At 39.1% G+C, this 13,903-nt stretch overlaps 1 protein-coding gene across 23 annotated transcripts in view; it reads right to left on the bottom strand.

Moving 5' to 3' along the window:
* FHIT (fragile histidine triad diadenosine triphosphatase) overlaps positions 1 to 13,903 on the bottom strand; it is a 1,451,419-nt gene that overhangs the window by 537,324 nt on the left and 900,192 nt on the right. The gene's annotated exons all lie outside the window — the stretch shown is intronic.

Raw genomic sequence — 13,903 nt, forward strand, 5'->3', positions numbered from 1 at the left:
AAGTGGAGCATCTCCACTTCTCGTGACAAGATACAGACAGCAATATCAGAGATGGTAACTAACTCACTTGCATTTCACACCCAGCAAGGGAAGGTCTAGAATAGGAAAATGAAACTCTCTCTTCCTAACTCCAAAGCCTGTGCTTCATTCACTGCATTATACTGTCTCTCCAAATGAATTCTGTTTCAAATACTGGACTGTGTGTTGCCCATTTGGAAGTTAGAACACATTTCACTAGAGATGAATGGTGTGACTGAAACATACATGGCACTAAAACAACAGAAGAGAGGAGAAGGCAAAGGAAACGCAGGGGTGAGGCGAAGAGATGCGGCGTTTACGTAGGCTCCTGCACCAAAAACTCTTGAGTCTTAGCAGTCTGGTCCAGGGGGCTGCTCAGGGGAGGAGGAATGGAGACAAGCATAAATGCCCGCAGAACCCGAGAAAATCAAGTGGTCTCACCCTACACTTTCTGACTCGGAGTTAGCTTTGATTTGATCCTCGGATCTTTGCAGATGTCATTAATTAGGGTTATCAAGATGAAATCATACAGGATTTAGGGTAGGGCTTAAATCCAAGGACTGGTGTTTTTATAAGAGAAAGGAGGGACAGATTTGGACACAGAGAAGTGGCAGGGAAGACAGAGGCAAAGATTGGAGCTACGGTGTCACAAGCCAAGGAACCCCAGGAGTCACCAGAGGCTAAAAGAGACAAGTAAGGACTTTTAAGTAAGTGGGTGACATTTTCTCTTTCTATAAGATTAGTGTAAGAGATTTAATTAGAAATAGTGAGTATAAACCAAGATGTATATTATACTGTAGTTGAATATCACCTCCAGATTAGCGCAGTGTCAGGCACAAAGAGGATCCTAAACAACTGGGAGTTTTCCTTCCCCTTCAGGAATAATAGTTGAGGAACCTGAGAAAATATGATGGCTGCAGCCTAACTTGAATGTTAGCTGCTCTTCACTGCTCTTGAGCTCTTTTATTTTAAAAACTATTAAACCAAAACTTTCTAGGACATGCTGCTCTAAGAAAGTCTTAGCAGACAGTATAAGGGAATATCATACCCAGGACAAAATGGTGCAACTAGAATAAGATCATTCTGTCTGTGACTTGATAGTTAGATGTAATTAAATTGCTGGCCAAGATACCCCAAACCCAAGCAATTATAAATACTAACTAATGAAGCCGGGAAATCAAAGGATGAATACTGAATAATATTAGCAGGCATATCAAAAAGATCATGAAAAGCTTTCTGTGCAGAAAAAGTGTGCAAGTCTTTTAAAACGCTTTCTCTTACAGTCATAAAATGAACTTGAAATGTGTATTTTTTCTTGCTTATTGGCTTTGTTTCAAATGGCTATTATTAAATCATGATAGTCAATTAAAAATATTCACCAAACTATAAATGTGCTTAAGTATATGTATATAAGCATGCATAAATATATTATAAACTATTGAATTGAAACATGAAAATGTTCTCCATAGCAACCCTAAATCAAACTGATATTTCATTTTGGTTCCCCTGATGCCAATATATATAATACATTAAACCAGAGCTTTCAAAGGATAAAAATGCCTTTGAAAACGTAAGTAATATAGAGCTGATGTTCAAATATACTATAATATACACCTTGGTTTATAGCTATTATTTCTTTCCCAAGATTACATTTCTATGTGAAAAATCAGTCTAAATATAATATTGGGTCATTAATTGTAATGGTGGAAAGAGATATTTTTACTTTGCACATTCTGACTATTGGGGTTTCTATGCCCATAGTGATCAATTACTTATTTCTAATTTGCACTTTTCCTGAAAAGCTCAAGTCAAATACCACAGAATTTATAAACTACAAAAGTTAAGGAGACAGGACACAGGAGCTAACTAAGGAAAACATAAAGATCCTCGTCTTTGACTTCGAAGTCACTAGTCTCCATAGAAGTACTTAGAGAACTAACTGCAAGGGGGGAATTGGGGGTCTTAACCTTTGGCATTGTTGAAAAGAAATACTGGTAAGTTCCACGCATTAAAATAACCCGTGCAAAAACATTCCTGATGAAATAAAATCAATAACATAACAGACCCACTGTTGCATGTCTGAGTGTACTTTTGAGATGCTGAAATGCAGCTGATGCATTCAAACATGAAACCATCAAATTTTACATCTGGAAGGGACCTCTGACGGTAATTATTCCAAAGCCCTCAAGAGGAGCCTAAGTTCCAGCAAATATGAAGAACGTGACCAAGGTCACAACTTAGTTAGCAACAGAAGTTGGACCAGAATAATGAACTAATTTCATTACACCACAATTTTAGTTTCTAAACACCAATGGACATGAATGCAGAAACAATGACTACAATCATATGCTGTGCCTAAAATAACAATTACAAAAATAAACCTACAGCCTCAGTTAAATCGTTCACCTTTGTATGTTTTTTTCCCAAGACACAGAACATTTCCATTCTCAAGGATCCCTCGTATTGCCCATTTGTAACCAAACCCATTTCCCTCCCACCCCAGTTCCCTACCCATCCTTAACCACTCATCTGTTCTCCACTTCCATACTTCTGTCATTTTAATAATGCTATATACATGGAATCATACAACATGTAACCTTTAGAAACTAGCTTTTCTCACTCAGCATACTCTCCGGAGATGCATGCAAGTTTCTGTGTGGATTAATAGTTTATTCTTTTCAATGCTGAATAATCTCCATGATGTAGATGTACCACATTTCATTTACCCATTCACCTGCCCAGTCACATCTAGGTTGTACTTCTGGGCAGCTCTCAAATCTGTCCACTTCACTCCATCGGCCCTAAATCCAGCCCCCATTCTCCCTAACCTCTATTATTATGGGCATCATACTGGTTTCCCTGGTTTCCAGCTCTTTTCTAACCAGTGCCCACCTTTCTAATACCCAAATCAGATCTCCCAAAACCATCCTAGATTCTCTAGGGTTCCTTAGATTCCTGGATCTTACTCAGGCCTCCCCTCTCTCAAGAATCTCATTTGTTCATTCATTCAAAACAGTGAAATGGTTTTCCTGTAAGTGATTTATTCTAAAATAAAAATCTAATCTAAAAGCATTATTCTAACTCTTTAATAGCTTTATGATCAACAAAATAAAACTAACATCAGTGTTTTAAAATAGGAAAGTAAGTCTGTGACATATGGCATTAGTACTGCTTCATGAGGACAAGAAGAAAAATTGGAAATGTACAATAGGTACTACATTTCAGCAGGAGAGTCTTACTTATGAACCCCTTGAGAATGGGAATATCAACCATACCTTGCAAAGCTGCACTATGACTCATGAAACAGAGAAGCTGCACCTAACCAAACCATGACGACAGATAAGCTTAAACTTACCATTAGTTCATTCAGAGCCATGCATTTTTCTCAGAGACTCAGAAGTTGCTCCAGAAACTGCCTACTTGACATATTCTGACAAATACCTAAGAACATCCCATGACTAATTTCAGCCCCCCAAATCTTCTAGTACCCCATCTCTAATTCATCCTTTTGAGACAACCCACAGTTCCGGCATGTGTTCACCCTTGCTGCAGCAGGCTAATAAACCTACCTTGGAATTCAAGTATGTTCCTGATGACCTTTAGTTATTAGGTTTTAGCAGAAAACAAAAAACAGAACAAAACAGGTAACAACAGCAAAACACCTAGGGAAAGGTATCAAAGATTTCACACCTAACTTTTGAACCTCTTGATAGAGGAGAAGGACTCAGGGAAAGAGGGGGAATGGGTGGGGTGCAGATTACCCAAGAAAATGGGCTTGTATATTATCTCTGTAGTTTTAAAAACATATATTAACATAGGTCTCATCAATTAAAAACTATGAGTAATCTTACAAAAGAAAAAAAATGCTTACTCTCAGGAGATGATTAAACACTTACATTGACTACCTGTATGATTCAATGTCAGACTAATATTTTTTGCATCTATCTTAACTTGTATTTTAAAAGAAGTATATGGAGGTTCTAATTAGAAATTAACTGAAGGCCACTTGGAATCATTATACTGTGGGAATTAAATGATACTGTTTGTGTGTTTTCCTTTTTTTAAAATCACTACGAGTTCAAGGAAAGCTTGGTTCTCACTGAAAGAGGCAAGAAGAAACAGCTTCTGACTAAATGTCTATGACTTCAGGGTGGGGCGCCATACAACCTCTCTCTCCTCCTGACATATTTAATTAATCGAATGCTCAGTGATTTTTTTTTTCCTCCTCCAACAGCCCTACTCCGACCCTGAGCAATTTCTCCAGCCTTAGCTCCTCTGACTTTTGATCGTGAAAAACACAGCTAAGCACTTGATTATATTTGGCCATATTTTTCTCTTTCTCCAATTTCTCAGTTTCTATTTTTAGAAAGTACTTCTGTTATAACTTTTTTTTTTAACATCTTTATTGGAGTATAATTGCTTTACAACAGTGTGTTAGTTTCTGCTTTACAACAAAGTGAATCAGCTATACATGTACATATATCCGCATGTCTCTTCCCTCTTGTGTCTCCCTCCCACCCACCCTATCCCACCCCTCTAGGCGGTCACAAAGCACCGAGCTGATCTCCCTGTGCTATGCGGCTGCTCCCCACTAGCTATCTATTTTACATTTGGTAGTGTATATATGTCAATGCTACTCTCTCACTTCGTCCCAGCTCCCCCTTCTCCCTTCCCCCTTCCCCCTCTCCGTGTCCTCAAGTCCATTCTCTACATCTGCGTCTTTATTCCTGTCCTGCCCCTTGCTTCCTCAGAACCCTTTTTTTTTAGAGTCCATATATATGTGTTAGCATACACTATTTTTCTCTTTCTGATTTACTTCACTCTGTATGACAGACTCTAGGTCCATCCACCTCACTACAAATAACTCAATTTCATTTCTTTTTATGGCTGAGTAATATTCCACTGTAAAATACTTCTATTATAACGTAATGTTCATCACAGTGTCTAGCACTGCGCCTTGAACTGAAGAGCTATTCAAAAGAAAACATTAACAACAAATGTTGTTGATTAGGACCAGTATGAACAACCGCATTGTAGAAAAACTTTGAAAAGTAATTCGCCATTTCAAAGGTGTCGTCATTATTCTCCAGTCTTCCAAGAATCAGATCTCACTGACATATAACTCATATTCCCAACTTGAGAACATTCTAAGGCTACATCCCTTCATCAAAGTTAATTGGGAGAAAGTGTCACTCACCAGAAAATTTCACCTAACTGAAAACTGAACTGAAATGGCCAGGCTCAAACGGGGGCTGATCTGATTCTCATCAAGCAGCACTTTCAGGTATCATGGACAAGGCTGCCTTAAGCTGGAAAAAGCTTTGATACCATCAGTTTTACACCAGGATCAAAAAACAATTTTCAACTTTTATTTCAACGTTTGTTAATACGTCTCTCCCCTTTTCGTCACAGTTATGAAAAACTCCTAATACTTGTGTTGCATGGGAACAAAGCTAGGGAGGACTTAAATTTCAGGTCAATTGGAGATAACATTTTTAAAATACTATCGTTGAGATTGATTACCGGGATACCTGGAAACTACCTTCTCCCAAATCAAACAGAAGCTGGAGGGATGGTAAATTCAAATCAATAAACCTGTGATGAAGACTATCCTAAGAATCTATTTGCACTTATTCCTAAAACTCTAATCACTATGCATGACATCCAAATTCCTACCGCAATAGATGTTTTCTCTGGGAGCAGTGCAGCAATGGCTAACAGGTTTCAGCTCTCTTGCCAGTTTTGGTTTTTTTTTTTAATTTTTAAATTTTATTTTATTTTTTTATACAGCAGGTTCTTATTAGTCATCAAGTTTATACACATCAGTGTATACATGTCAATCCCAATCGCCCAATTCAGCACACCACCATCCCCACCACCAACCCCACCCCCCACCCCCCGCCGCTTTTCCCCCTTGGTGTCCATACGTTTGTTCTCTACATCTGTGTCTCAACTTCTCTTGCCAGTTCTGATTGCCAACTACTGCCTGCCACACAGTGCAGAGGAATTCTGAAGTTGCCTCTGGGCTTTGTGGAAGGGAAGAGCAGAATCCATCGGCAACATTTGCCAGTATGGCAAACTAGTGCTAATTGCTCTGGGTCCTCTCCCAGAACATGCATTGCTTGACACATGGAAGGCTATGTTTCAGAACCCCCTTTGCAGTTGCACAGGGCCACATGACCAGCTGTGGGCCACTGGCTGTGATCAGCAGTAACATGCTCCACATCACTGCCCATGTGCACTTGCCAATGCCTCTCTTCCACAACTGTAGTAAACCTCAAGTCCTGAAATAAAGGTGCCACCAGTCAGCAGTGGAGTAAAATGATGAGCCACCCCTCGGAGGAGAGCAGCTCTGGAGAGACCCCTGGAACCACGGTGGGACCTCCAAGGATGAGAAATAAGTGATGGTTGATTAAGCCTCAGAAATTTTTGTTACTGTTGTTACTATTTTGTAACAATACATTATAACCCAGCCTGCTCTGACTTCTGCACTGACTCCCAGAGCAGGGATAGAAGGTAGGGGTGCCCAGTACTTGGCATTTCTTAGGGATCACAAATGAATAATCAGGAACACTGGTTGATCTTACATTTAAAACACCCACCACCACCATGGTGAATTTCCATCTGGCGTAATAAGAATTTCTGTGATCACACTGCTGAACTTCATTTTGCTCACTACCAACTGTGACTAGCACTTTGGCTCCTACCTGGCTCCTTTATCCTTGCTCTATTCTTTTCTCAAGCACACATATGTTCCAGAGCCGACTTGTCATATCATAATAATAAATACAATGTGTCTCTATAAAAAGCAAAAGGAAAAGTTGCCATTGTTGTGGCTCTTTTCAATGCCTGTGAGCACGGTAACATATTGAGCTTTTACATATTTCGGTCACAGGGTCACTTGTGGCACCCTATATTTTTGTAGATGAACTATAGTTGTTGTCAATGACATCAGGAAGATTCCTTCACATTTTTACTTATCTGCAACAGCAGGCTTCCGGTAGAAAAGGTGTCTAACATTAGAACAAATGATCATTTGAGAACAAAAGCTTGTGTTCTTCCACAGTGCTTACCAGACACCAGGAACTGTTCCACGAGCTTTACTAGTATCAATGCGTTTAATACTCCCAACGGCCTTGGGAGATTTGCTACAATTTTTACTGCCATTTTACACATTAAAAAATCTAGTGTGTGCGTTTCAATGCTCACAAAAAGCACTGATTTTTTTCTCATCATAAACTAGAAGAGCATTCCCAGATGAAACAGAGAATGAGCAGCTGAATTTCAGGCAAACAACAAAAATCTCTTAGGGTAAGTATGTGCCACGTATCACATGGGATATACTTACACGAAACAAATTTTAACTGAAATTTAACAAGAACCAACTGTTTGCGTTTTCCATCTTTCCTTCGCTCTACTCTTAAAACTGTGAATCCTAATAATTTCAAAACACATCCACTGACGAAATGGACATTAAAATACTGTAAAATCTTTTTAAAAATTGCATTTATCTGAAATTCAAATTGATCTGGGCTCCTGTATTCTTATTTGCTAAATCTGGAAACTCAAAATTAGAAGCAATATTTGAAATTTTCATCAATACTCGATATTTTTAACTTATTAAGCAACTAAGCTAAGCTGACTACACATGTCTCCATCAAAGAAAGTTAAAGAAGTTATGAGGGAAAACAAAACCTTTCAATCTAGTCTATGATAAAAATAAATGCCAAAAAACATTTCATTATAAAATTTGCTTTTACTTTCCTACTACTCAGCCTATGACACTTGAGAAGGATCCAGATGTTGATATATGATTCTGCCAATTGTCACATTTTATATCTGAATTGGTGAAAATCCTACCTGTGAGTCACTAAAGCATTCACTTTGTTTGGATTTGGGGGTGAGGCTTGCAAGAAAACACAGAATATTCTTTTTTCTTTTTATTACTTTTACAGCATGAATATTCTAGCTCAGGCAGAGATGAAAGGACATAATAAATAGGAAACACTGCTCTCCCAATGTTTGCCTGAAAAAGTCCTTGTCAGTCATATTCAGTAAAGTGCATCAAAAATAATGCTTACCACGGCAGGAGCCTGTGCTGAGTTTAACATTCTGGGGACAAACAATGAAATAAGTGTAGAGTGAGACTAATAAAATTTTCAAATCTGAGGTACCTGAGAATAAAGTGCTTCCAGAGACTCTTAATAACATCATTTTAAACTCTTGGTCTCCCTTTCGGGGTCTATTTCATGTAGGGCCGTGAGTTATTGCCGACAAGCTAATATCTACTTTCAGCACAAGCACAGTATGTCTCCAATCGCCATTCGTCAAGAGCTTCAAAACAATGTTTATCTTTCTGCTTGTTGTGAATATTAATAAATTAAGATCTTTAAACTGTCTAGAAAGAAGAAAAAACTGCCAAGAGCTCCGGTGCAGATGATGTATTTACATACATTAGAGAAGTACCATTAACAGTAATTAATGGTGCTTTCACATCGCAAAATGCATTGCAATTGACTGCCGATTTGTTTTGGAGGTGTTTGCAATCATAAAACAAATCTCATCCTAAATGGATACTTAGTAATTTTTAATAATTTTAAACTGTGATGCTCTATTCAATGCTTTAGCAATTACACACTGTTTTTTGAAGCAAGTTTTTTAAATTTAGAATTTTTATTGAACGTTATTAAAGTTAATGAGACTGCATTACTTGTGTTCTACCTTAAATCACAATGTTTTTAAGGGTCATGAAGGCTAATGTAAAAATTTTGAAAAAAAGCAAATTCAGTCAGTTAATGACTATACAATTAAAACATCATTCCACTACTCTCTTCCCCCCCGCCCACTATATTCTGAAGGAACCCACATTTAGTAACATGGTATGTCTTCATGAGCGGTTTTAAAAATGAAAAGTTTAGGACATGTGACCATTAGGAAGTAGAACAGACACAACTGTTGAGAAGAATTTCACTAACCCCTGATTCTCTTCTGACTTGGTATGACTTTTGATTAGAACTAGAGTACGCAGTGCCTGGCAAACTACACTAAAGGATATTTATATCAACTGAACTTCTAAAGAAGTTAAAATTAGAAAAGATATATCCCCTAAGTCAATACATCCTGCAATATTTCCCTGGTGACTTAAGTCTCATTTTGGTTGAGAAAACTAAGAGTAAAATAGAAAATACATTTGCTCTGAGGGTGCCAAGGCCATATGGAATAGAAATTTGAGCTAAAATAAACCTGTCTGTAGTCTTTCCATGCAAGAAGGAAACTGTAAAAACAGATTTGGGGCGATCCTGATATGAGTTACTAAGATATCATTTGCAAGCCTCTTCAATGTCTCTTTCAGTCCACTTTATTTCCACTAGGAACAACTGCTTAACCCTTTGAGAGTAGTTCTTTGTAACAATTCCTCACAACAATATACCTGCAAAATTAAACTGAGTCTCTTGGACCATTCACAGTATGGTAAGAGAGCATATAAGGCAATAATTCTAAATCTACAAGAAACAAATATTTCACAATTTTACAAATTTAAGAAAATATGTAGGAGGAGTACCAAACAAACTTGGCATGTTTAAAAATATACTTGGTGCTTGTCAACTCTCAAATAGTACAGACATATTGTTTGTATTATCAATGATAACAAGAAAATCACAAAGAATTAATCATGAGTATCTGCCTTCATCTTAGGATCACAATAACAAGGCCGACATGCTGCATTTCTGCTGCAATGAGGCAAAAATCTAACACATGAATCCTATGAAGACAAAGCTAATCATTTTTATGTGTTTTTGAAGAATTCCAAATCAAGAAATCATGTCCCATTTTTGAGATGAACGCTTCCTTCTACCCCACACAACAAAGATGAGAGCATAAAGAGAAATTTTTGATATATGTGAGTAACTAGATATACATATGCTGACTTCAGTAAGGCTCTAATCTCAGAGATAAGGAGCCAGTAGAGAAGTGTGTCTCCAGTAAATTAGCTCCTAAAAAATTTGAACCTCCTTAATATCTACAGAAAAATCTTATTTAAAAAAATGGTAAATTCACCAAGCACACACCATTTTGTCATTGAACCTTTGATTTCTGTCATTTGGCACTCCTTAATTCCAAAAGACAAGATTGATAGAGATCATCTGCTCAAAGCAAGACAGTGAGATGATATCCAATACAAGACCTAAACATTTCAACTCCATTGTCACTGATACAAGGGAACATGAGTTCCAGGAAGGAAAAACTGAATGCCATGCTTGGATTTTTGCCATGGAGAAAAATCTACTCTAGCATGTGCTGTATGACACTGATACTTACTTTGAGTAGGTTTTTAAAATGATACCTGCTACAGTTATCATGGATCCATGCATCCTTAAAGTCTTACAGGTTACAGAATAGCAGGGGCAAATATTTTTATAAGCCACATGGCACTGTTGTCGTTTTGTTCCCTGGAGGAAGAGATACTTTTCCAACTATTACACTACCTTTCTATTCCTGGGGTCAGTTGAATCTGGTCATGATCCTGGACAAAAACTGTGATGGAGAATTGGTTTTCTGTGACGGAGATTCCTGGAGCTCATACTCTGGATGTGCACAGACTTTTAAGGCAACCATGGCCAATCGAGGTAGAGAAGGTGAGGGCACTGCTATTTGCAAGACACATGCAGGTGGTGCTCGATCGTGATGATCAGTACTGATGATGACAACAGCTGCTGACATTTACAGAGGGAGTGCAATGCCATGTACAACATGCACAAGGCTTTAACATGTCACCTTACCATATCCTCACAACACCATTGTGACTTAAAACTATTAGCAACACAACCTCACGGATGAACAAATAAAGGCACAGTAGTTACCTGGCCCAAGTTCACTGGGAGTTGAACTCAAATCTGTTCATTTACTGAGCCCATGCTCTTCATCACCACAGTGCCAGCTGCGTAAGGAGTCAGACTCAAGTCAGTCACCACTCCACCTCTCATATAACCTTGGCCAAGTTACTTAACATCACAAAGCCTCAGTTTCTCCATCTGTAATGTGCAAATTATAGCACCACCTGCCTTACAGGTATCAGAAAAAACATTTCAAACTTGGAAATAGGCAAACGAGATTACTGGATTTCTTTAGTATAGTGTTCCCACTGCTGGGTGTGACTTTCTGTTTACAGGGCTATTTTACAACTGATGGGAGACAGTAACTTGTGTGAGCTCTTATGGACCAGCAGGACATTATCCTGTTCTGTATCTGGCCCAATAATCTATCAAATCTCACACACACACACACACACACACACAAAATCTCAAATTATTTTTGGACTAATTTTAACATCTTACTAGGTCCCTCACCCTCTTAAATTAATGAGCTGAATAAGATCTTAAACTGTGTTTATATTTGCACAACAGCCATGAAGTTGCCCTTCTGAAAAGTGATTTTTAACACTCGATTGTTCTGAGAATTAAGTGAGATGATGCATATGAAATGTTCAGCATAGGGCCTGTCACGTATGATTCAATTAACGTCATTTGTTAACATCATTGCTATGATCATCTCAATAATTGTCACCACCACTACCATACTATTTAAATTTTTAATGTTAAGAATTGTTTCTGTTTACTCATATTCAAATATTAACAGTGAACAGTTAATAACTAGTTCTGAGAATAGTTCCAAAATTACACTGTTACCCATAGCTGAAGCCACTTTACAATTTGGCCTTGAGAGCAGTTATTTTGCAAATTACACACAGTACAGAAATGGAGTTATTAAGGGATCCACTTTTGATGCACAGAAGGTTGTGCATCAGCCGGGCTGCCATCACCTCTGTTAAACAGGATTCATTAGAGTGATAACTGACAGTTGTTTCCCTTTCTAAGTGATTGCCCTGTAGTTCCATTATGTTCTGCCAAGGAAGTACTACTCATTAATTACCAATAAACTGAGTACCAACTGTGCTTGCAGTAGAAGGTTTGGAACTGTTAATCTTGGGGTGGGGAAGGTGGCAGGAAGAGGAGAACTCCACCTGGCCAGGTGCAGGAGACGCATGGCGAGAGGACATTACTACAGGAATGGGCGGGGAGGGACAGAGCTCCTGAGAGGATGGAAGACCTCTGCTTTTGAGGCCCCTGGTATACTGAGAAAAGCAGAAAGGAAGAAATCTCAAACCAGTGGTCCAAAAAGTATGCCTATCTTTAAAAAAAAAAAGCAAACTTTGAACAGGAAAAAATAAAATCAAAATAATTAAGATATTCCTAAGGTAATGACAGAACTTTCTAAATTTTAAAAAAATTTTTTTAATGAATTTATTTATTTATTTTGGCTGCTTTGGGTCTTCGTTGCTGCATGCGGGCTTTCTATTGTTGCGGCGAGCGGGGGCTACTCTTCCTTGCGGTGTGCGGGCTTCTCGTTGCGGTGGCTTCTCTTGCTGTGGAGCACAGGCTCTAGGCACGTGGGCTTCAGTAGTTGTGGCACACAGGCTCAGTAGTTGTGGCTCATGGGTGTAGTTGCTCTGTAGCATGTGGGATTTTCCTTTTTTTAAATTCAAAGTACGTGGCAGGTGAATGGTCAAGAGGTATGGCAGAGGGCTTTTTGCATTCCAGCTAGAACACTTCTGTAACTCTCCTCTTTTGGAAATAATATCTAAAATCTAAATTGAGGCTTTTTGTGAAAATGCAGGCTGAAGCCCGAGGGTTGAGCCCTCTTCCCTCACCCCTCAGACCCTGAGCTCCGACTTTCAATAAACCATCTGGTATCCTGTGCCCCAGAGCTGGGCTCCTTGCCTGCTTGCTTTGTCTTTCACTACAGAGCCATTAGGAGGCTCTTTCTAGAGATTCTGGGAGACACATCCTCGTTGCTCTCCAACTTCTTCCATCAGCCAAGTTGCATCCACAGCCACAATGGTCTTTTGGTTTCTCCAATTCCTGCCATGTATTACTTACTATAATTTTTCTGAATGCAGTTCATCACACAAGCTATCAGTCGGTTTCACATTCAAGTGTCTCACTTCATCAATAAGACTGCACCTTCTTGAGGACAAGGACATGGCTGGGAAGGATAATTAAAAATTACAGAGGGCCACTGCTTTGAAATCTGTCTGGCCATGTGGGCACTTGGCAGAGCAGACAAGCAAGAACCACCTTTGTTTATTCCTCCAGCATTCCTCTGCCACAGGAAAGGGAGACCATTGCTTTTTTAAAATGTATTCCTTTTTTAAAGGTATTTGTGGATTTCTGGCTTCAGGAGAGCCCAAGACCTATCATCAGACGCCTCTGGACTCCCTGGTATGTGCAGGTATCTGAGTCCCTGTTCTACAGTGTTTTTAAAAAGAGGATCCTGGGTTTCCTTCACGATCAAAAGAGAGCAGTGCTCTCTCCAAGAGATTGGTGCTGAAAGGTGGGAGAATATAGTGAACTGGGGCAAGGGGCCAAGAATTGGGTAGAGGTCAAGGTCAGCCAAAGACCAAGTGAGAAAGACTAACAGAACCAGCTAATCAGTAATGTATCGGGGCACTGAAGCAGAGGTAGGTGTGACAGAAGAGGGACAGATCAAAAGGCCTGAGGGACAAGGGCAGAGACGGGAGGTGGGCACTGCAGGCCTATTCTGTCAGCTCCCGAGGAAGCGAAGAGCTTCGGGAAACTAGAGAATACAGGGGGCTCCAGCTCAGCCCAGCTTGGCTTTAAAAAGGCACAAGCCCCAAGGCAAAAGCACTCCAGGCATTCTGGAAACACAAAGGGGCACCATTAGAGGAGAGGAAGGAAAATTTCAAAAATTTTAATCTGGAATTAATTTCAAATGTATCCCCAAATTCCACGAACCAGATAGCACAAGGAACACCTAGCTACACCCCAGATCCATCTTGAGTTAACATTTTCCCCATCTGCTTATC

Source organism: Tursiops truncatus, chromosome 10, assembly GCF_011762595.2.
Source record: "Tursiops truncatus isolate mTurTru1 chromosome 10, mTurTru1.mat.Y, whole genome shotgun sequence".
Lineage (NCBI taxonomy): Eukaryota > Metazoa > Chordata > Mammalia > Artiodactyla > Delphinidae > Tursiops > Tursiops truncatus.